Source organism: Bufo gargarizans, chromosome 3, assembly GCF_014858855.1.
Source record: "Bufo gargarizans isolate SCDJY-AF-19 chromosome 3, ASM1485885v1, whole genome shotgun sequence".
In the NCBI taxonomy this organism is placed as follows: Eukaryota; Metazoa; Chordata; class Amphibia; order Anura; family Bufonidae; genus Bufo; species Bufo gargarizans.
This window is the reverse complement of record NC_058082.1, coordinates 428,988,267-429,012,465: the sequence shown is the minus strand read 5'-3', so window position 1 is coordinate 429,012,465 and position 24,199 is coordinate 428,988,267.

Below are 24,199 nucleotides of genomic sequence, written 5' to 3'. Positions count from 1 at the left end.
TACTGCCCTGGCAATTTAGGGGCCCATATGTGTGAGAAGTACTTTGCAATCAAAATGTGTAAAAAATGGCCTGCGAAATCCGAAAGGTGCACTTTGGAATATGTGCCCCTTTGCCCACCTTGGCTGCAAAAAAGTGTCACACATGTGGTATCGCCGTACTCAGGAGAAGTTGGGCAATGTGTTTTGGGGGGTCATTTTACATATACCCATGCTGGGTGAGAGAAATATCTTGGCAAAAGACAACTTTTCCCATTTTTTTATACAAAGTTGGCATTTGACCAAGATATTTCTCTCACCCAGCATGGGTATATGTAAAATGACACCCCAAAACACATTCCCCAACTTCTCCTGAGTATGGCGATACCACATGTGTGACACTTTTTTGCAGCCTAGATGCGCAAAGGGGCCCAAATTCCTTTTAGGAGGGCATTTTTAGACATTTGGATCCCAGACTTCTTCTCACACTTTCGGGCCCCTAAAAAGCCAGGGCAGTATAAATACCCCACATGTGACCCCACTTTGGAAAGAAGACACCCCAAGGTATTCAATGAGGGGCATGGCGAGTTCCTAGAAATTATTTTTTTTTGCATAAGTTAGCGGATATTGATTTTTTTTTGATTTTTTCTCACAGTCTCACTTTCCGCTAACTTAGGACAAAAATTTCAATCTTTCATGGACTCAATATGCCCCTCACGGAATACCTTGGGGTGTCTTCTTTCCGAAATGGGGTCACATGTGGGGTATTTATACTGCCCTGGCTTTTTAGGGGCCCTAAAGCGTGAGAAGAAGTCTGGAATATAAATGTCTAAAAATGTTTACGCATTTGGATTCCGTGAGGGGTATGGTGCGTCCATGTGAGATTTTATTTTTTGACACAAGTTAGTAGAATATGAGACTTTGTAAGAAAAAACAAAAACAAAAACAAACAAAAAATTTCCGCTAACTTGTGCCCAAAAAAATGTCTGAATGGAGCCTTACAGGGGGGTGATCAATGACAGGGGGGTGATCAATGACAGGGGGGTGATCAATGACAGGGGGGTGATCAATGACAGGAGGGTGATCAATGACAGGGGGGTGATCACCCATATAGACTCCCTGATCACCCCCCTGTCATTGATCACCCCCCTATAAGGCTCCATTCAGACGTCCGTATAATTTTTACGGATCCATGGATCGGATCCGCAAAACACATGCGGACGTCTGAATGGAGCCTTACAGGGGGGTTATCAATGACAGGGGGTGATCAGGGTGATCACCCCCCTGTCACTGATCACCCCCCCTGTAAGGCTCCATTCAGACGTCCGCATGATTTTTACGGATCCATGGATACATGGATCGGATCCACAAAACACATGCGGACGTCTGAATGGAGCCTTACAGGGGGGTTATCAATGACAGGGGGTGATCAGGGTGATCACCCCCCTGTCACTGATCACCCCCCCTGTAAGGCTCCATTCAGACGTCCGCATGATTTTTACGGATCCATGGATACATGGATCGGATCCACAAAACACATGCGGACGTCTGAATGGAGCCTTACAGGGGGGTTATCAATGACAGGGGGTGATCAGGGTGATCACCCCCCTGTCACTGATCACCCCCCCTGTAAGGCTCCATTCAGACGTCCGCATGATTTTTACGGATCCATGGATACATGGATCGGATCCACAAAACACATGCGGACGTCTGAATGGAGCCTTACAGGGGGGTGATCAATGACAGGGGGGTGATCAGGGAGTGTATATGGGTGATCACCCGCCTGTCATTGATCACCCCCTGTAAGGCTCCATTCAGACGTCCGCATGTGTTTTGCGGATCCGATCCATGTATCCAAGAATCTGTAAAAATCATGCGGACGTCTGAATGGAGCCTTACAGGGGGGTGATCAATGACAGGGGGGTGATCAATGACAGGAGGTGATCAGGGAGTGTATATGGGTGATCACCCGCCTGTCATTGATCACCCCCCTGTAAGGCTCCATTCAGACGTCCGCATGATTTTTACGGATCCATGGATACATGGATCGGATCCACAAAACACATGCGGACGTCTGAATGGAGCCTTACAGGGGGGTGATCAATGACAGGGGGTGATCAGGGTGATCAGGGTGATCACCCCCCTGTCACTGATCACCCCCCCTGTAAGGCTCCATTCAGACGTCCGCATGATTTTTACGGATACATGGATACATGGATCGGATCCACAAAACACATGCGGACGTCTGAATGGAGCCTTACAGGGGGGTTATCAATGACAGGGGGTGATCAGGGTGATCACCCCCCTGTCACTGATCACCCCCCCTGTAAGGCTCCATTCAGACGTCCGCATGATTTTTACGGATCCATGGATACATGGATCGGATCCACAAAACACATGCGGACGTCTGAATGGAGCCTTACAGGGGGGTTATCAATGACAGGGGGTGATCAGGGTGATCACCCCCCTGTCACTGATCACCCCCCCTGTAAGGCTCCATTCAGACGTCCGCATGATTTTTACGGATCCATGGATACATGGATCGGATCCACAAAACACATGCGGACGTCTGAATGGAGCCTTACAGGGGGGTTATCAATGACAAGGGGTGATCAGGGTGATCACCCCCCTGTCACTGATCACCCCCCCTGTAAGGCTCCATTCAGACGTCCGCATGATTTTTACGGATCCATGGATACATGGATCGGATCCACAAAACACATGCGGACGTCTGAATGGAGCCTTACAGGGGGGTGATCAATGACAGGGGGGTGATCAGGGAGTGTATATGGGTGATCACCCGCCTGTCATTGATCACCCCCTGTAAGGCTCCATTCAGACGTCCGCATGTGTTTTGCGGATCCGATCCATGTATCCATGGATCCGTAAAAATCATGCGGACGTCTGAATGGAGCCTTACAGGGGGGTGATCAATGACAGGGGGGTGATCAATGACAGGGGGTGATCAGGGAGTGTATATGGGTGATCACCCGCCTGTCATTGATCACCCCCCTGTAAGGCTCCATTCAGACGTCCGCATGTGTTTTGCGGATCCGATCCATGTATCCATGGATCCGTAAAAATCATGCGGACGTCTGAATGGAGCCTTACAGGGGGGTGATCAATGACAGGGGGGTGATCAATGACAGGGGGTGATCAGGGAGTGTATATGGGTGATCACCCGCCTGTCATTGATCACCCCCCTGTAAGGCTCCATTCAGACGTCCGCATGATTTTTACGGATCCATGGATACATGGATCGGATCCACAAAACACATGCGGACGTCTGAATGGAGCCTTACAGGGGGGTTATCAATGACAGGGGGGTGATCAGGGAGTGTATATGGGTGATCACCCGCCTGTCATTGATCACCCCCTGTAAGGCTCCATTCAGACGTCCGCATGTGTTTTGCGTATCCGATCCATGTATCCATGGATCCGTAAAAATCATGCGGACGTCTGAATGGAGCCTTACAGGGGGGTGATCAATGACAGGGGGGTGATCAATGACAGGGGGTGATCAGGGAGTGTATATGGGTGATCACCCGCCTGTCATTGATCACCCCCCTGTAAGGCTCCATTCAGACGTCCGTATGCTTTTTGCGGATCCGATCCATGTATCCGTGGATCCGTAAAAATCATACGGACGTCTGAACGGAGCCTGACAGGGGGGTGATCAATGACAGGGCGGTGATCAATGACAGGGGGGTAATCAGGGAGTTTATATGGGGTGATCATGGGTGATCAGGGGTTTATAAGGGGTTAATAAGTGACGGGGGGGGGGGGTGTAGTGTAGTGTGGTGTTTGGTGCGACTGTACTGAGCTACCTGAGTCCTCTGGTGGTCGATCCTAACAAAAGGGACCACCAGAGGACCAGGTAGGAGGTATATTAGATGCTGTTATGAAAACAGCGTCTAATATACCTGTTAGGGGTTAAAAAATTCGGATCTCCAGCCTGCCAGCGAGTGATCGCCGCTGGCAGGCTGGAGATCCACTCGCTTACCTTCCGTTCCTGTGAGCGCGCGCGCCTGTGTGCGCGCGTTCACAGGAAATCCCGGCCCTCGCGAGATGAGGCGTATATGCGTGACTCTGCGCAGGGCCGCCACCTCCGGACCGCACATCTGCGTTAGGCGGTCCGGAGGTGGTTAAAGAGCAGAGCAGCTGCAGCCAAGATAACCACATTAAAATATAATAAAAAAGTGTATACGCATCCCCAGGAGATAGCAGATGCTTTTGCGTCGTATTATTTAATAGCCGTCGGCTGAATTAATAGCAAAATTTTTAGACTCTCTTAAACTCCCCACAGTGTCCACAGATGCACTAGCCACCTTAAATAGACCAATTTCAGGCACAGAAATGCTTGCGGCAATCAAGGCCTCACCGTCAAATAAAGCCCCAGGGCCAGATGGACTCCCAGTGGAGTACTATAAGACTTTCCAAAGCACGCTGCTTCCTCATCTGGTCAAGCTGTACAATATATTAATGACTACAGGGAACATCTCACCAGAGATGTTATAAGCCACGGTAGTTACTTTACCTAAACCGGGAAAGACCCCTGATGCCCCCGAGAATTTTAGACCAATCTCCCTGCTGAATGCAGACCTTAAGCTGTTTGCCAAAATAATAGCCTCCCGTCTCAACGTAGTTTTGCCTGCTCTAATTGATAATGATCAAGTGGGCTTTGTGACTGGAAGGCAATGTAGAGATGGCACAAGAAGGATGATTGACTTGCTTCAGATTGCAGGGTGGTCCAGGGCCCCTACAATTTTGTCTCTCTGGATGCTGAAAAAGCGTTCGATAGAGTGCACTGGGGGTTCCTGGACCAGACTCTCCGGAAATTCGGATTCGGAGGGCATATACTACAGGCAATTCTGGGGTTGTATACATCGCCTACAGCGAATGTGTTAGCGTCGGGATTCCTGTCAACACCATTCTCGATTACTAATGGGACTAGGCAGGGGTGCCCATTGTCGCCCCTGATATTTGCGTTAGTGATGGAACCCCTGGCGGAAAAAATTTGCACCTGTACTCGGATCTCAGGAATTAAGGTGGGGAAACGATCGCATTCTATAGGCTTATACGCGGATGACGTTATCCTGACGCTCTCTGATCCCTTAACATCGCTTCAGGCGGTTAATGAGATCTTGGACCAAGCAAAACTAATGTTTTGCCCATCAATGTGCCTGTAGACTTGCAGCAGGAACTATGTGGGAAGTACCCCTACAATTGGGACGCTGAGTCAATACGATATTTGGGGATTGAATTGACAAGCTCATTGACAGATATGTTACCCCTCAACCTTAAGATCTTGAGATCCGATATACAGAAAGATTACGTCAATTTTAGCAAAACTACTCTCTCATGGATGGCAAAAATTAATACAGTTAAGATGGTGGTGCTACCAAAGATACTATATATCTTTAGCTGTATTCCCCTGAAGATCCCTAAAACCTGTATTAAGGAATTAAAATCTGATATGCTCAACTTTATTTGGGGAGGTACCCACCCAAGTATTAACAAAAAAGTGCTTTACCCTGCTCTTCGCACAGGTGGCTTGGGAGTCCCGGACCTATACAGCTACTATCTGGCTAATCTATTAGATCAGGCCATGGAATGGTGGTCCCCTAAAGCATCTAACGGATGGCTTAGCATTGAGGAGAATTATGTTAGAAGGAGATCCCTGAAGTCAATTTTGGCGGCTTACCTGTTAAAACCCTTCGTCTTTTCTATGCCCTTAAGTACGATGCAAGCGACCATATTCGCATGGACCCATGTTTTCAAATCTAAAACATCTTTTCCCCTGGAGAAAAAGCATCTTCCCATCTCGGCTATTGAGTATCATATCCCTACACTTCAAGTTACTAGTTGGCTTAACTGTGGAATTGATTCATTGGGGAGCCTGTTTGACCACTCCACCCTAAAAACATTTGAGACACTACACTCCACATACATGCTTCCTAACTCCCTCTTTTACCAATTTTTACAAATACGACATTTTCTCTCATCTCTCACGAATGGTGGGGAGGGAGATGAATGCGGATCACTAGCTAAATTGTTGGGGGGTGGCGCTAACTCTCATTGTAACCTCTCATTCTGGTACATGTTTTTGCTGTCCTCAGGCAAAAAGTGCAAACAACCTTTCATGGTTAAATGGGAGGTTGAAATGGGTAAGGAATTCTCGCTGAACGAATGGTCGGACGCTATGTACTGGTCCATGAAGTGCTCGAAGTGCATTAATCATACTGAGCAGAACAGGAAAGTTCAATTACGCTGGTACCTCACACCAAACAGGTTGGCTCATTCCACTCCCGGCTATTCTCCGTTGTGTTGGAGGGGTTGTGGTCAAATAGGCTCTCCATTCCACATTTGGTGGACGTGCCCCAATCTTACTGAATTTTGGGGCTCAGTCTCTAAGGTTCTGGTAGAGGCATCTGGGATTAAAGAAATATTAAATCCGGAGTTGGCAGTTCTGGGTGTAGGGCTGGGGGGCATACCTATTGAGAGTAGAGGAGTAGTAGCACATATTCTATTTGCAGCGAAGAAAGTAATTGCTCGCCAGTGGAAAGATGCTCGGTCTCCATCAATCAATGACGTTATTAAAGGGGTGAACTTCCATATGCTCTGTGAGCTTACATTTGCCTCGTCGGTGAAAGAAAGAATAGCGTTACATAACAGATGGCTATCTTGGTTGTCCAGCCCATTTGCAGACCCTCTGCCACACTACCTTCTTTAACTACATTCTTTGTATGTATTAATGCTCATACTTTCTGGGGCGTGTCTACTCGGTTTCTGGTCCTTCCTCTTAATGCCCAAACTTAACTGTCTGCTAAATTAAGGTATTAAGGTATACTATGTATAGAATGTCATATATTGTACCACTAGTTTGCACGGCGGTTATTGCTTCTGCTATTGCTACTAAACACGGCTAGTATAGTTTCACACTGCCTGAATGTCTTATTCTCAGTACTCACGTGCGGAACCCTTTTGTCTATTATTTGTCCTTGTTATTGTTTTTGATATTATTTCTGTACTTTTTTTTCTTTCTGTACTTGGTCATTGTGACTAATGCAAAAATTACCTTCAATAAAAATTTTATTGATTAAAAAAAAAAAGGGTGCGTGTTGCAGTGTAAGAGTGGCTAAAGTGCATGCACAGTTTCCTGGCCATTTTCAGGATGTCTTGCAGATGGGTGTAAGACTTCAGGAACAGCTTTACAACCAGATAAAACACGTGCGCCATGCAGGGGCCATGGCTCTGCTCTCCTTGAAGTAGCGCCGACAGCATGTTCTTCCCGTTATCGGTGACAGGGTTCCAATCTTAAATTGGCGAGACAGCCAGGATTTGATTTCTTGATGGAGGACACGGAGAATTTCCTCCCCAGGCAAACTAGGTGCAGAGCAGCTTGACACCGCTGTGCCCTGCACATGTGGTATGCTGAGGGAGCACTCTGAATTGTGCATGCAGTGGAGGCTGAGAACAAGGTGGAGGTTGAGGAGGATAAGGAGGTAGCAGAGGACATTGGAGCAGGACCCACAGCTTGAGACTGTGGAGGAGTCAGTGCCATCACCTGGCCAAATTACTGGTGTGGCTGGGCAGGAACCACATTTACCCAGTGGGCCATAAAGGACATATATTTTACTTGACCATAGCTACAGCTCCACACGTTGGTGCTACCGTGAACTTAAGCAGACACGAACAGGCTCAAGGACTGGCCCACCTTCTGTTCGACATACGTGTGAAGGGCTGGTACTACCTTTGAGAAGTAATGACGGCTTGGGACTCTCTACCTTAACTCTGCACAAGTCATCAGTTCTCTGAAAGGGGCAGAGTTCACCACATGGAAAGGGAGGGACTGTAGTACCAGCAGCTTGGCCAGGAACACGTTCATCTTCTGCATCGTTGGATAAGTGCACGCATACTGTTGTCTATTTGCAATCACCTCTGGAATCGATTGCTGATGAAATGACTGATGGGAGTAGGAGGAGCAGGAGCATCAGGACCAGTAAATGATGGGATGGAAATAAATCACCCTTCTGCTGAGGTGGTGGAGCCTTGACTTGTGGAAAAGGGGTATGGGCCACTGGGTGATACAGCGGTTGCTGCCTCAGGCTGTGCCACTACATTAAAACCACGGCTTTCCCAGGCCACTTTATAGTAATACTGCATGTGTTCACACAGGGCTGTGGTGCCAACATTGGAACTCTGGCCACGCTTCACCTTCTGCCCACAGATTCTGCAAATGGCAATGCTGACGTCCTCCGGTGGCTTTATGAAAAATTGCCACACCGCCGAGTATGCCATCTTCCCCCCACCACTTCATGCTGACTATCTGCTACCGCTGCCTCCGTGAACCCCTGTTCCGCTACTTCTTTCCGGACATGTAGGCTCCTGCATAGTGGGCGGTCTACCCTATGCACCTTTGGCTCCCAACCTTTCACGCTACCACCCTGCTGGCTCAGCCGCTGCCTCACACACAAGCTGCCACCCTCTTCTCCTGATGATGATGATGATGAAGTCCCCTGTTCACCCGGCTACCACGTGCGATTGACCACATCATCATCTACTACTGTCTTCACATCACTGATGTCACCCTCACCAGTCTCAGGGCCACGTGCCTGACCACCCTCAACACCAGCTCCCGTGTGACTCTTCTCATCACTACTTGCCCACCTACCAGTGGAACCAGCGGATCTTTTCTCCAGATCTTGGCTAGGCAGTAGCTGCTGACTGTCCTCTAGAAGCTCGTCCTCACTGAAAAGTGGAGCCGAGCCAACAGCATATAATACTTCTCGAGCTGAGAGAACAGAAAATGACAGAGGCAGGTTGAGGACAGGTGGCGGCATAGAGCTTGCTCCCGGGACATGCTAACTAAGGGTCATGTCAGAGAAACCCACAACTCTTGGCTGGGGGTGTCTGATGTCACTTGCGACGAAGTAGAAGACTGAGTCAACCATTTAAGGACCGCTTGGGGTTGCTGGTTAAGACATAGAAACATAGAATGTGTTGGCAGATAAGAACCATTTGGCCCATCTAGTCTGCCCAATATACTAAATACTATAAATAGCCCTTGGCCCTATCTTATATGAAGGATGGCCTTATGCTTATCCCATGCATGCTTAAACTCCTTCACTGTATTTGCAGCTACCACTTCTGCAGGAAGGCTATTCCATGCATCCACTACTCTCTCAGTAAAGTAATACTTCCTGATATTACTTTTAAATCTTTGCCCCTCTAATTTAAAACTATGTCCTCTTGTTGGAGTTTTTCTTCTTTTAAATATTCTCTCCTCTTTTACCTTGTTGATTTTGTTTATGTATTTAAAAGTTTCTATCATATCCCCTCTGTCTCGTCTTTCTTCCAAGCTATACATGTTAAGGTCCTTTAATCTTTCCTGGTAAGTTTTATCCTGCAATCCATGTACTAGTTAAGTAGCTCTTCTCTGAACTCTCTCCAAAGTATCAATATCCTTCTGGAGATATGGTCTCCAGTACTGCGCACAATACTCCAAATGAGGTCTCACTAGTGCTCTGAAGAGCGGCATGAGCACTTCCCTCTTTCTACCTCTCCCTATACACTCAAGCATTCTGCTAGCATTTCCTGCTGCTCTATGACATTGTCTGCCTACCTTTAAGTCTTCTAAAATAATGACCCCTAAATACCTTTCCTCAGATACTGAGGTTAGGACTGTATCACTGATTTTATATTCTGCTCTTGGGTTTTTACGCCCCAGGTGCATTATCTTGCACTTATCAACATTAAATTTTAGTTGCCAGATTTTTGACCATTCCTCTAGTTTTCCTAAATCCTTTTCCATTTGGTCTATCCCTCCAGGAACACCTTTTACAAATCTTTGTGTCATCAGCAAAAAGACACACCTTACCATCGAGGCCTTTTGCAATTTCCCTGATAAAGATATTAAACAATATGGGTCCCAGAACAGATCCCTGAGGTACCCCACTGGTAACAAGGTTTGAATATACTCCATTGACTACAACCCTCTGTTGTCTGTCCCTCAGCCATTGCCTAATACATTCAACAATATGGGAGTCTAAGCCCAAAGACTCTAATTTATTGATTAGCCTTCTATGTGGGACAGTATCAAAAGCCTTGCTAAAGTCTAGATAAGCAATGTCTACTGCACCTCCGCCATCTATTATTTTAGTCACCCAATCAAAAAAATCAATAAGATTAGTTTGACATGATCTCCCTGAAGTAAACCCATGCTGTTTTTCATCTTTCAATCCATGGTATTTTAGATGTTCCACAATCCTCTCCTTAAGTATGGTTTACATTAATTTCCACACTATTGATGTCAGGCTTACTGGCCTATAGTTGCCCGATTTCTCCCTACTACCTTTCTTGTGAATGGGCACAACATTTGCTAATTTCCAATCTTCTGGGACGACTCCTGTTACCAGTGATTGGTTAAATAAATCTGTTAATGGTTTTGCTAGTTTACCGCTAAGCTCTTTTAATAGCTTTGGGTGTATCCCATCAGGCCCCTGTGACTTATTTGTATTAATATTAGACAGCTGACTTAGAACCTCTTCCTCTGTAAAGACACATGCATCAAAAAATTCATTAGTCTTCCTTCCTAACTGCGGTCCTTTTCCTTAATTTTCCTTTGTAATTCCTTGTTTTAGTTTCATTTTTTCATTTATGTATCTGAAGAATGTCTTATAGCCTTTTTTCACTGACTGAGCTAATTTCAAAGGAAACGGGCAGTGGCCAAAATGTTTCTGGAGCAGGCAGAAGTAGCAGCAGAAAAAGGGGGATGGCAGCAGCAGCCGCAGCGACAGGCCTGAGCTCCCAGTGTCATCTAGCGGTTATGAGCCAAAACTGGCTGTATCACAATGTAATTTCACCACAGAACTGCGAATAGATGCACATATATTTACTATTAATACAACCCAAAACTGGCTGTAACACAATGTAATTTCACCGCAGAATGGCAAATAGACGTACTTTTATTTGCTATTAATACACCCCAAAACTGGCAGTATCAAACCACACTTTCCTTAAAGAACCAAGAGTGAATGGAAATAGTTATTTTTCACCTAAATACACACCAAAACTGGTGGTATCAGTCAGCACTTTCACCCCAATAACAAGCAAGGATTACTGGAATTACTGAGTTATCATATAGTGCAAACAACCTAAAAGCAGTAGTATTAGAGCAATTTGGATCCCCAATTAGTGGAGTAAAGTGTAATAGTAATCCATCCTATTACCCAGGCTTTACCCTCCCCTATTGGTCTCTGCTCTCTCCCTATAGTGTGGATATTGCCTCCCTATCCTTTCCCTACACTATGAATGATCTTTCCATGAACTGCTCAATCATTTTGTTTTTTTTGCTGAATAGAGTCTTTCCGAAACACTGTACCTAGCGCCTGTCATGTCTCTCCCTGCACTAAGTACACTGGAAAATGGCAGAGACCAAGATGGATCAGGCTATTTATAGGGCTGAGACTTCACAGGGGCTGGCTGGCTGCTGATTGGCCGCATGCATGGCATTGTGGGTGGTCCTTCGTTCCCAGAATTCTTAGTTCCTCGTTCTAACATGTGCAGTAGGGATGAGCGAATCGACTTCAGATGTAACATCCAAAGTCGATTCGCATAAAACGTCATTCCAATACTCATCCCTAATGTGCAGCAGCATTTTAGAAAAAATATGATTCGTTACAACAAAGCGCGAGGAAATTCGACTTCAGTGCAAATCACATTTTTCCTGAAATTTGGATCGAATTCCACTTAGTCAAATTCGATTCGCTCATCTCCAATTATAACTACTGTATTTTTCGCCCTGTAAGATGCACTGGCCCATAAGACGCACCTACGTTTTTGAGGAGGAAAATAAGAAAAAATATATTTTTAACCAAAAGGTGTGCTTTTGGTGGGTTTGAACTAATGGCTGTGCATGACACTATTATGGGGGATCTGTGAATGATGCACTGTTATGGGGTAGGGGATTTGTGGATGGCACTGTTATGTGGGGGATCTGTAGATGGCACTGTTATGGGGGGATCTATGGATGGCATTATGATGGTGGGGGGGATCTGTGGATGGCATTATGATGGTGGGGGGATCTGTGGATGGCATTATGATGGTGGGGGGGATCTGTGGATGGCACTATTATGGGGTAGTGGATCTGTGGATGACACTGCTATATGTGTCATCCACAGATCCCCCCATGACAGTCCCATCCACAGATCCCCCCCATCATAATGCCATCTACAGACCCCCCCATCATAATGCCATCCACAGACCCCCCATCATAATGCCATCCACAGAATTCCCCCCCCCCCCCCCATCATTATCCCATCCATAGATCCCTAAGGAGGGGATGTAGTAGGCGTGGAGAGCGGCGGTCAGTGCAGGCACTGTACTCTGGCCCCACCGCTCAGTATGTACTGTATTATACCTAGTGTTAATCATAATATCTAAACTGCGCTCCCCCTGCTCCCCATCTGTACCGTACTTACCAGTACACATGTCACACTCTGTCTCCTGTAGTAAGCGCTAGCAGGCAGGCCGGGCTGCAGGCGGCCGTAACTCACTGAGGTCACGTGCCTGCTCCGCCTGCTTCATTCATAAAGTAGGCGGAGCAGGCACGTGACCTCAGTAAGTTACAGCCACCTGCAGCCCAGCCTGCCTGCTAGCGCTTACTACAGGAGACGGAGTGCGACATGTACAAAAATGTTATGTACCAAAAGTCATACAAAAAAATAAGCTACAGCCAAGCTGCAAAAATAGAAACTGCAGAAAACGAACAATATAAAAAAAGCCATGGTTCTTGGAATGCTGTAAGGTGCACACAAAATAAAATATGTAGTTATATGTAACATTTCTGATTTTCCACCTCCTAGACCCCTTTTTTGTTTCTCCTTGCAAGTCTTAGATTGTACGTATCGCTTGTTAGTAACATCATAGCAGCAAGATTTTATTTTATTTTTTTCCTTTATTGCACTGTCATAAATGATAGCTAGATATCTTATCACACAAACAAGCGTTTTATTACATTCTTTAAATGTACCAATCCTAGCAGTTATTACTCCTTTTTATAGGCAGAGTAGATATTACGGTTACTTTCAGAAAATACGTATCTAGTAGTTGCTATAGCAACCCAGCACCAACCTGTTTTTTTTTATGATCACTTCTGAATGTAGAAGTGTGCAAGAAGAGCAGGAAGCTTAGGGTGTAAAGGAGGCACTACACAAAATGGTAAAAAAAAAATACTATTAAAAACTAAAAAAAAATAAAGGTGACCATTCAGATTAGTCTAAAGTTGGTCTAAAATGATGATTTTCAACCAGTTGAAACTTAACAACAAATGATCACTTTAGCCGACTGATAATAGATTATTATCGTCTGAAGAGAACTCAGTCGTGTTTAATATTTTCGTCCAATAGTCGGAAAAAAGATCTTATGTTCAAAGAAAGATCATTCATTAACGAAAGATCTTTCTTTGAAAGAAGGTTCCCAGAAAGGTCTTTCACCCATTGCCCGGTTTTACTGAACATGTTTGGCCAGTTTGAACAACTGTAACGACCAATATGGTCTAAAATGTGTCTGGCTGTGTGTGCGAACTGCTTGTTCAACTGCTGTTCAGCCATCAACCTATTTCTTTCTAATGTGAATGACAAATGCCAGAGCTTTGACTTGCTGAATTTTTGAACAAATATCAGAAACCCAAACAATACCACCTGATTCACAAAAACACCATTAGTCAAAAATAAAAAAAACTTCTCATAGACTTTCAGCTAACATTTGAAGCTGCCATTTTTATTTTTAAAAAAGCCAGTAAAACTTCAAAAATGCCTCTAAAAATCTATGTGTGAAACCACCCATATGTCTTCTTCACCTAACATTAAAGCTGCATGCATTTTTTCTGCATATCAGATGTGTTTTTTATGGATTTTTTTCTTGCATTGATGTCAAAATATTTGTGAAAACAAAAAAGGAAAAGCCTTTGTAAAGGTGGATTTACACTGCCTAATAGGGTAAATTATAGGGAGCGAAATGGGTGATCCTGTCGTTCATGCAGACACCACGATCGTCGTTTCTGGGAAGCAAATTGTGCTGTCTAAACAGCGATCTGCTGCCCAGAAACAATGATTCTGTATAGGGACAAGCAATCGCATTAGAGATCCCTCGTCCTCATACTGTGACAGAGATCACTGCATATAAATACAGCGGTCTCCTTCACTAAATGAGCAGCCGATTGTTGGGAAAGAACGTTTCCCTCCTGACAATCAGTTTTCTGGTCAGCACATATAAACCCGCCTTAACAGTCAGTGTCCAGATGTGCTCCTTCCACAACAACACTCTAAATGAGTTTAACTTGATCTGCTCATGATATCATAAAGATAATTCCAAACAGGGTAATTCCACCAAGTCCCATCTGAGATTCCACTTTCAAAGCTACGGAATTTGTGGATACCATTAATCCATCCACTCTATTGTTATAGATAACCAAGGGTATAATGATCACTGTCACAGGGGATACGACTAAGACCTGGTTTTAGCTCAAGTGCTGCCTGGAGGGCCTATGGAGAGTACAGACAGCGTGCAGCTGTGATGAAACTGGGACCCCCTGAGGCAGTGGAAGGCCTGTGGAAAGTAAAAAAAAAAGTGCACAGCTTTCCTCCCCATCTGGGCCCCTCACTCATGCAATGTTCAAGTTAAGCACTGCCTGAACATGTATCAATAGGCATTAGGCCGAGTTATAGCCATGGGTTAGTGTGAAAACATTTTGCCACATCTCCTGGGTCCAAAGTTTGCATTAGGGCCCACAGGAATCTAATTGCGCCACTGTAGGTAACTTCCCCTCCAGATGGGTTTCTTACGTAAGTCATAAAATCCATATAACAGGAAAGCAGTAACATGAGACTAATAGTGAAGCAACATCAACTCAAGATTAAGAACACGCAGGATTTATCACACTCACAAAGTAAAAATTATTTTAGCGCATATCAGATTAAAATCAGCATCCATCTCAAGTTTTGGAGACTGCTCAAATCGAGTTGTGTTCTTGCTTTTTCCAGGGCTTGAACTCCATTCCCTATTATCAAACCTCCTCATTATCCACAATTTTTTTTTTTAATCATTAATCATAATCTAAACTCAATATTTAAACCACACAGCCTTAAAGTACTGAGGGAAGAATCCAAAACTTAAGAATGTTCATAACTGGATCTCCTCATTACCACTTATTAGTAACTAACTCCACCCCCTGAAATGTTTGACTTTCAGTGGAGCATCTATTCACTTTTTTAAAATGAGAGAAACAGGGGGGAGTTTATCACATCCTGCACTCAGAATTCTGTCTTCAGAACCCTGGAGTGCAGAATTCTGGAAAGCACTGTACTCGGATATCCATACTATTCCATCAGATAGAGGGTACAGGACCCCCATTCTCAGGATTGGTGGGGGTCCCAGTGGATGGACTCTCGAATATCAGTTTGTTATCCCCTATCCTGTGGATAGGGCAGCATTTCTAAACAAGGTATGACCTCTTTAATACAAACTTAAAAATAAGAGGGAATATTAATTGTGACCATGCAGTAGTTATGTACTGGAGTGTCCATATGGGCTCCAATATGTAGGAAAGACCCTTTGTAATTAAAACTCATATTAGTGAAAATATGTATAATACTGTAAAAGTACATTCAATTTTACTGAATACGGCAGCATTTCTTTTTGGTTGCAGCTTTTTAACAATTTTATTTGGAAGGTTAGGGGACCTAGGAAAAATAAAGCCAAGTCTATTTAATCCGCCTAATACTGCTATTATATCGAGTTAGAAAAGAATACAAAAAAGTCCTCCTCAATTTTTTTTATGTTGCCTCCTGCTTTTTGTCTATTCTCTCCAACTTCAAAAATGATTTTTGGCTCAAATTGCTGTCATAATTAAGAAAAGCTATCTCTGAGTATAGTGCACTGTTCATAATAATCCTCTTCTTTCAAGTTATGACGTAGCCTTTGAAATTGTCCCTTGGGTATGTTGTTGATCCAGTTGGAATAGTGACAGCTGGAGACATCTAGAATGGAAAATAGTGTCTGTTGTTTTGAAATAAGCTTTAATCCCAATCTTCCCTTTGTCCACAAAAGTTTCCAGATCTAAAAAATATATACTATTTTGGATAATATTCTGTGTCAATATAACATTTCAAGTGTTGGTATTAATATCCCTAATAAATTAATCCAATGATTCCCCACTTCCCCTCTAAATAAAAATACAATCAATATACCTTTTCCATAATTACATATACAGTCATTAACATGCAAAAACTCCCAATATGGCATAAAAATATTAGCAAAACTGGGTGAAAATTTCGCCCCATCACCACACCTACTGAGTGTAAATAAAAAAACATTATTGAACCAAAATAGTTAAGATAAAATAAATACACCCAATAAAGTATTTTTGAGTAGCTTCGAACAACATATCTTGTTCAACAAAGGACCTAACCAAATTAAGCCCAATATACATAGGGATTACTGTGACAAGATACATTTAAGAAAAAACAATAGAATATTGTGCATATTTTTGTAATTGTCTATGAATTCACACAGATGACTTAAAAGGGAGGAAATTACAGAAACATTTAGTCAATGAATTTTCGGCAAGTAATACATTACCATTGAATTAGGGGATTTAAGATATTTAAATTCTCTTTTATTAAAAATTTTGAATTGTTTTCTTTTCAGGAGCAATTTTGTAAAATTCTCTTTTAAAATTATGACTTAAGTCAGTTTTAAGAACACTATGGGCCAGATTTATCATTAGCTCAAGTCAGAATAATGGAGGGAAAAAGTCGCAGATTTTTGCGCAAGCGCTAAAACTATAAAACTTTTTTCTGCTCTGCACTATGCTCGACAGTTTTCTGAAAGTGGGCGTGTTTTCTTATGTAAATGAATCTCTAGACAGATTTACTATTGCGGCTATTTAAAAAGTCGCAAAAAAGTCACCAAAAAATGCGCAATTTCACTCCAGTGAGGACCATGCTTATCTTATGAGACTTTTTAATAGAAAGTGCGACTTTTTCGTAAAGACATGCGACCTTTGTAAAGCTGCTTACTGGCGGATAAACTGTCTTTTATTACTGTCTTAAAGGGCCGCTCATAAATCTGACTTGGCTAAAACTGACTTTAGCCATATGTGAAAGTGGAGTGAGCTGTCAGAGTCATGATAACTCTAGCCCTATAAGTGGTGTGCTCGGCCAACAGTTTCCCCATTTATTTAACATAATCATCCTAATTACAACCCCCACCCTCACCCAAATCTTCATCAGCAGATTTTTCTTCCTTAGTCAGATTAAATATTTTATTCTTGTTAAATTCCATTCTAATCCCAAATAATTTCCCTTTTAAAAGCATCTATACATTTACTATTTCATTGTTTTTTGAGGGCTGCGACATGCACATGTCATTTGAATGTAATACTTTTAGTCTAAATTTGATAATAATATGCAAATGATCCCCTGAATTGGGGCAGTGCCGTTGCACCCAAAGGCTCTGCTCCCTGCCTGCTTTGCCGCTCACCTGCGAGACTTCAGGTCCAGGAGACTTCAGGGCCATGTTTTTAAAACCTGGCCTGTCAGGGGGCATGGCAAAGCAGACAGGGGGCAGAGCCTTTGGGTGTAAGGCATCACCTACATATAATTAAAAAATATATAAAAAAATATAGATTTTAGACACAGTGAGGCCACATAAAAAATTTGGACTTAAAGGGAACCTGTCACCAGGATTTTGTGTATAGAGCTGAGGACATGGGTTGCTAGATGGCCGCTAGCACATCCGCAATACCCAGTCCCCATAGCTCTGTGTGCTTTTATTGTGTAAAGAAAACGATTTGATACATATGCAAATTAACCTGAGATGAGTACTGTACGTGAGATGAGTCAGGGGCAGGACTCATCTCAGGTTAATTTGCATATGTATCAAATCGTTTTCTTTACACAATAAAAGCACACAGCGCTATGGGGACTGGGTATTGTGGATGTGCTAGCAGCCATCTAGCAACCCATGTCCTCAGCTCTATACACAAAATCCCGGTGATAGGTTCCCTTTAACCTCTTAAGGACATAGGGCGTACAGGTACGCCTTTGTGCCCTGGTACTTAAGGACACAGGGCGTACATGTACGCCCTGTGTATTTATGATCACTGCCGTGCGGCTGGCAGTGATCGGAACCCGATGCCTGCTCAAATCATTGAGCAGGCACCTAGGCTAAATGCGCGGGGGGGTCCTGTGACCCCCCCATGTCGGCGATCGTGGCAAACCGCAGGTCAATTCAGACCTGCGGTTTGCTGCGATTTCTGCAGTTTCTGATCCCCGCGGTCCCTGACCGCGGGGATCAGAAACTTTAGTATTCCTAAAATGCATCTGTATCCCCCCCCCCCCCCTGCACCCCTTAGTGATTTTTGCACGGTGGGAGGTGCAGGGGGAGGGTTGCGGGCGGTGCGGGCGGTGCGGGCGGTGCGGGAGGCGGGGGGTGCGGCAGGCGGGATCGTTGGTTTCTAGTGGGTAATCGTTGGTTTCTAGTGGGTATACCAGGGTGCCAGCACATTGCTGGCACCCTGGTATAAACGGCTGACATCTGTGCTGCGATGTCAGCCGTTTAACCCTTTCCATACCGCGGTCCGTACGGACCGCTGTATGGAAAAGGTTAACAGCGCAGGGAGCTCCCACCCTCTCCCATCGGGGGGCTGCTGTACCTTTGCATCCCCTCCGAATGGAGAGGGAGAGAGCTCCCAGGCAGCCCCCCAAGCCCCGTCCTTACCCTTCCCCGTCTGCGCAGTTATGGCCACTACTGAGCAGACGGGGAAGGTTCCCATGGCAACAGGACGCCTTCTCAGGCGTCCTGCTGTCCATGGTGCTGAACAGATCTGTGCTGAAAGGCATAGATCTGTTCAGACAAAGTGTAAAATACAGTACAGTACTATATATTGTACTGTACTGTATTATACAGACATCAGACCCACTGGATCTTCAAGAACCAAGTGGGTCTGGGTCAAAAAGAAAGTGAAAAAAAGTGAAAATAAAGTAAAAAAAATGAAATTCCCTACACATGTTTGGTATCGCCGCGTCCGTAACGACCTGATCTATAAAACGGTCATGTTACTTTACCCAAACGGTGAACGCCATAAAAATTAAAAATTAAAAACTATGATGAAATTGAAATTTTGCCCACCTTACTTCCCAAAAAAGTTAATAAAAGTGATCAAAAAAGTTGTATGTACTCCAAAATTGTAACAATCAAACCGTCATCTCATCCCGCAAAAATCATACCCTACCCAAGATAATCGCCCCAAAACTGAAAAAACTATGGCTCTTAGACTATGGAAACACTAAAACATGATTTTTTTTTGTTTCAAAAATGAAATCATTGTGTAAAACTTACATAAATAAAAAAAAGTATACATATTAGGTATCGCCGCGTCCGTATCGACCGGCTTTATAAAAATATCACATGACCTAACCCCTCAGGTGACCACCGTAAAAAAAAAAAAAAAAAGAGACGGTGTAAAAAAAGCAATTTTTTGTCATCTTACTTCACAAAAAGTGTAACAGCAAGAGATCAAAAAGTCATATGCACCCCAAAATAGTGCCAATAAAACTGTAATCTCATCCCGCAAAAAATGAGACCCTACTTGAGATAATCGCCCAAAAACTGAAAAAACTATGGCTCTTAGACTATGGAGACACTAAAACTTTTTTTGTTTTAAAAATTAATTCATTGTGTAAAACTTACATAAATAAAAAAAATTGTATACATATTAGGTATCGCCGCGTCCGTGACAACCTGCTCTATAAAATTACCACATGATCTAACCTGTCAGATGAATGTTGTAAATAACAAAAAAAAAACGGTGCCAAAAAAGCTATTTCTTGTTACCTTGCCGCACAAAAAGTGTAATATAGAGCAACCAAAAATCATATGTACCCTAAACTAGTACCAACAAAACTACCACCTTATCCCGTAGTTTCTAAAATGGGGTCACTTTTTTGGAGTTTCTACTCTAGGGGTGCATCAGGGGGGCTTCAAATAGGACATGGTGTCAATAAAACCAGTCCAGCAAAATCTGCCTTCCAAAAACCGTATGGCATTCCTTTCCTTCTGCGCCCTGCCGTGTGCCCGTACAGCAGTTTACGACCACATATGGGGTGTTTCTGTAAACTACAGAATCAGGGCCATAAATAATGAGTTTTGTTTGGCTGTTAACCCTTGCTTTGTAACTGGAAAAAAAATATTAAAATGGAAAGTCTGCCAAAAAAAGTGAAATTTTGAAATTGTATCTCTATTTTCCATTAAATCTTGTGCAACACCTAAAGGGTTAACAAACTTTGTAAAATCAGTTTTGAATACCTTGAGGGGTGTAGTTTCTTAGATGGGGTCACTTTTATGGAGTTTCTACTCTAGGGTTGCATCAGGGGGGCTTCAAATGGGACATGGTGTCAAAAAAACTGTCCAGCAAAATCTGGCTTCCAAAAACCATATGGCGCACCTTTCACTCTACGCCCCGCTGTGTGGCCGTACAGTAGTTTACGGCCACATATGGGGTGTTTCTGTAAACAGCAGAGTCAGGGCAATAAAGATACAGTCTTGTTTGGCTGTTAACCCTTGCTTTGTTAGTGGAAAAAATGGGTTAAAATGGAAAATTAGCCAAAAAAATGAAATTCTCAAATTTCATCCCCATTTGCCAATAACTCTTGTGCAACACCTAAAGGGTTAACGAAGTTTGTAAAATCAGTTTTGAATACCTTGAGGGGTGTAGTTTATAGAATGGGGTCATTTTTGGGTGGTTTCTATTATATAAGCCTCGCAAAGTGACTTCAGAGCTGTAGTGGTCCCTAAAAATTGGGTTTTTGTAAATTTCTGAAAAATTTCAAGATTTGCTTCTAAACTTCTAAGCCTTGTAACATCCCCAAAAAATTAAATATCATTCCCAAAATAATTCAAACATGAAGTAGACATATGGGGAATGTAAAGGCATCACAATTTTTAGGGGTATTACTATGTATTACAGAAGTAGAGAAACTGAAACTTTGAAATTTGCAAATTTTTCCAAATTTTTGTTAAATTAGGTATTTTTTGGTGCAAAAAAAATATTTTTTTTAACTTAATTTTACCAGTGTCATGAAGTACAATATGTGACGAAAAAACAATCTCAGAACGGCCTGGATAAGTCAAAGCGTTTTAAAGTTATCAGCACTTAAAGTGACTCTGGTCAGATTTGCAAAAAATGGCCTGGTCCTAAGGTGTAAAAAGGCTGTGTCCTTAAGGGGTTAAAGCATTACATTCAGCTGACATGTGTCCTTTAAATCCAGAATGTATGATTTTACAGTCATTATTCTCCTTATTTTTTAACCTGCCACTCATATAGGAGACAGCATATTTTCAGTTTACAGACATAGGCCTCATGCACACGGACGTTTTTTTTCACGGTCCGCAAAACGGGGTTCCGTTGGTCCGTGATCCGTGACCGTTTTTCCGTCCGTGGGTCTTCCTTGATTTTTGGAGGATCCACGGACATGAAAAAAAAGTCATTTTGGTGTCCGCCTGGCCGTGCGGAGCCAAACGGATCCGTCCTGAATTACAATGCAAGTCAATGGGGACGGATCCGTTTGATGTTGACACAATATGGTGCCATTTCAAACGGATCCGTCCCCATTGACTTTCAATGTAAAGTCTGGAGTTCTGTTATACCATCGGATTGGAGTTTTCTCCAATCCGATGGTATATTTTAACTTGTAGCGTCCCCATCACCATGGGAACGCCTCTATGTTAGAATATACTGTCGGATATGAGCTACATCGTGAAACTCATTTCCGACAGTATATTCTAACACAGAGGCGTTCCCATGGTGATGGAGACGCTTCAGGTTAGAATATACAAAAAAACTGTGTACATGACTGTCCCCTGCTGCCTGGCAGGTGCTGCCAGGCAGCAGGGGGCAGACCCCCCCCCCCTGTTTTTAACTCATTGGTGGCCAGTGGGCCCCCCCTCCCCTGTTGTTAACTCGTTGGTGGCCAGTGTGCGCACCCCCCTCCCTCCCTCCCTCTATTGTAATAATAGCATTGGGGCCAGTGTGCGCGCCCCCCCAACCCCCCCCCCCCCTCCCTCTATTGTAATAATAGCATTGGGGCCAGTGTGCGTGCCCCCCCAACCCCCCCCCCCTCCCTCCCTCTATTGTAATAATAGCATTGGGGCCAGGGTGCGCGCCCCCCCAACCCCCCCCCCTCCCTCCCTCTATTGTAATAATAGCATTGGGGCCAGTGTGCCCCCCCCATTCCCCCCCGATCATCGGTGGCAGCGGAGTAGAAGATTCATACTTACCTGGCTGCTGGCTGCTGCGATCTCTGTGTCCGGCCGGGAGCTCCTCCTACTGGTAAGTGACAGGTCTGTGCGGCGCATTGCTGTCACTTACCAGTAGGAGGAGCTCCCGGCCGGACGCAGACATCGCAGCAGCCAGCAGCCAGGTAAGTATGAAAATCTTCTACTCCGCTGCCACCGATGATGATTACAATAGAGGGGGGGGGGGGGGTTGGGGGGGTGCGCACACTGGCCCCAATGTATTAAAACAATAGAGGGAGGGAGGGGGGGTTGGGGGGGCGCGCGCACACTGGCCCCAATGTATTAAAACAATAGAGGGAGGGAGGGAGGGGGGTGCGCACACTGGCCACCATCGAGTTAACAACAGGGGAGGGGGGGGTCGCACAATGATATTCAAACTGGGGAGGGGGGGTCTGCCCCCTGCTGCCTGGCAGCCCTGATCTCTTACAGGGGGATATGATGGGGTTAATTGTACTATCATATCCCCCTGTAAGAGATCGGGTGCTGCCAGGCAGCAGGGGGCAGTCTTGTACACAGTTTGTAGTGTATTCTAACTAGAAGCGTCCCATCACCATGGGAACGCTTCTGTGTTAGAATATACTGTCGGATCTGAGTTTTCACAAAGTGAAAACTCAGCTCTGAAAAAGCTTTTATGCAGACGGATCTTCGGATCCGTCTGTATGAAACTAAAACCTACGGCCACGGATCACGGACACGGATGCCAATCTTGTGTGCATCCGTGTTCTTTCACGGACCCATTGACTTGAATGGGCCCGTGAACCGTTGGCCGTGAAAAAAATAGGACAGGTCATATTTTTTTCACGGCCAGGAAACACGGCTCACGGATGCGGCTGCCAAACGGTGCATTTTCCGATTTTTCCACGGACCCATTGAAAGTCAATGGGTCCGTGAAAAAAAACGGAAAACGGCACAACGGCCACGGATGCACACAACGGTCGTGTGCATGAGGCCATAGGGGGACATTTATCAAATCAGATATGTCAGTTTTGTTCTCTAAAAAGTTGCATGCATGGCAACTGTGACATTTTCTGTGACATTTGGCTAAGTGTGTTTAAGAGCTAAATGTGAGATTAGACCTGGATTATGGCTCATTTACTATGTGTGACCTTAGTAAAAGTCGCAAAAAAGTTGCAACCTATGGCAGGCAACTCCCTGGTCTACTTTTATACCTAAAGTTATAAAACACATTGTACTCACACCAAATATATTATTAAGGTGCACCAGCTAATAAATTTGGTGCAGGCATACAAATCAAAGACAGACTTAAAATTGACATAAAAACAATCTCAAATGATAAATGACCCCCAATACTGTAAGAAAATTATTAGACTAATTGGTAGAAGCAAAGTTTAAACCTTTATTAAGAACAGACTTTTTCTCAGCTCATGTGAGCTCAAATTGTAAATACCCCTTATTTCCCTTTTGATCTATTGGCTTTTGCACTGGGGTTTTAGCCTATTTCCTTGCAGTGATGAGCGGCAGGGGCAATATTCGAATTCGCAATATTTCACGAATATTCGTCATATATGATCTCCAGTCATTTTCTTGATTGCGAAAATTGACAGTCGGAAAATTTGCGATAAAAATTCACGATACGAAAATTCGCGATCAACACTACTCCTAAAGTCAAAGATATTGCAGCCTTCTCATTGGCCCATAAGCAAGAAGCATTGAGGGATCATGGGTACTTATGAAAAAAAAATCTAGAATATTCATGATTACGACGATATAGCACTATATTCTAGATATTCGTGAATTCTCAAAATGCCAATATTCGTGATAAAAATTAGCGAATTAGAATATTTGCGAACAACAATATTTCCTTGCTTATACCAAACAGATTTCTTTTTTGGGAGTTTTCATA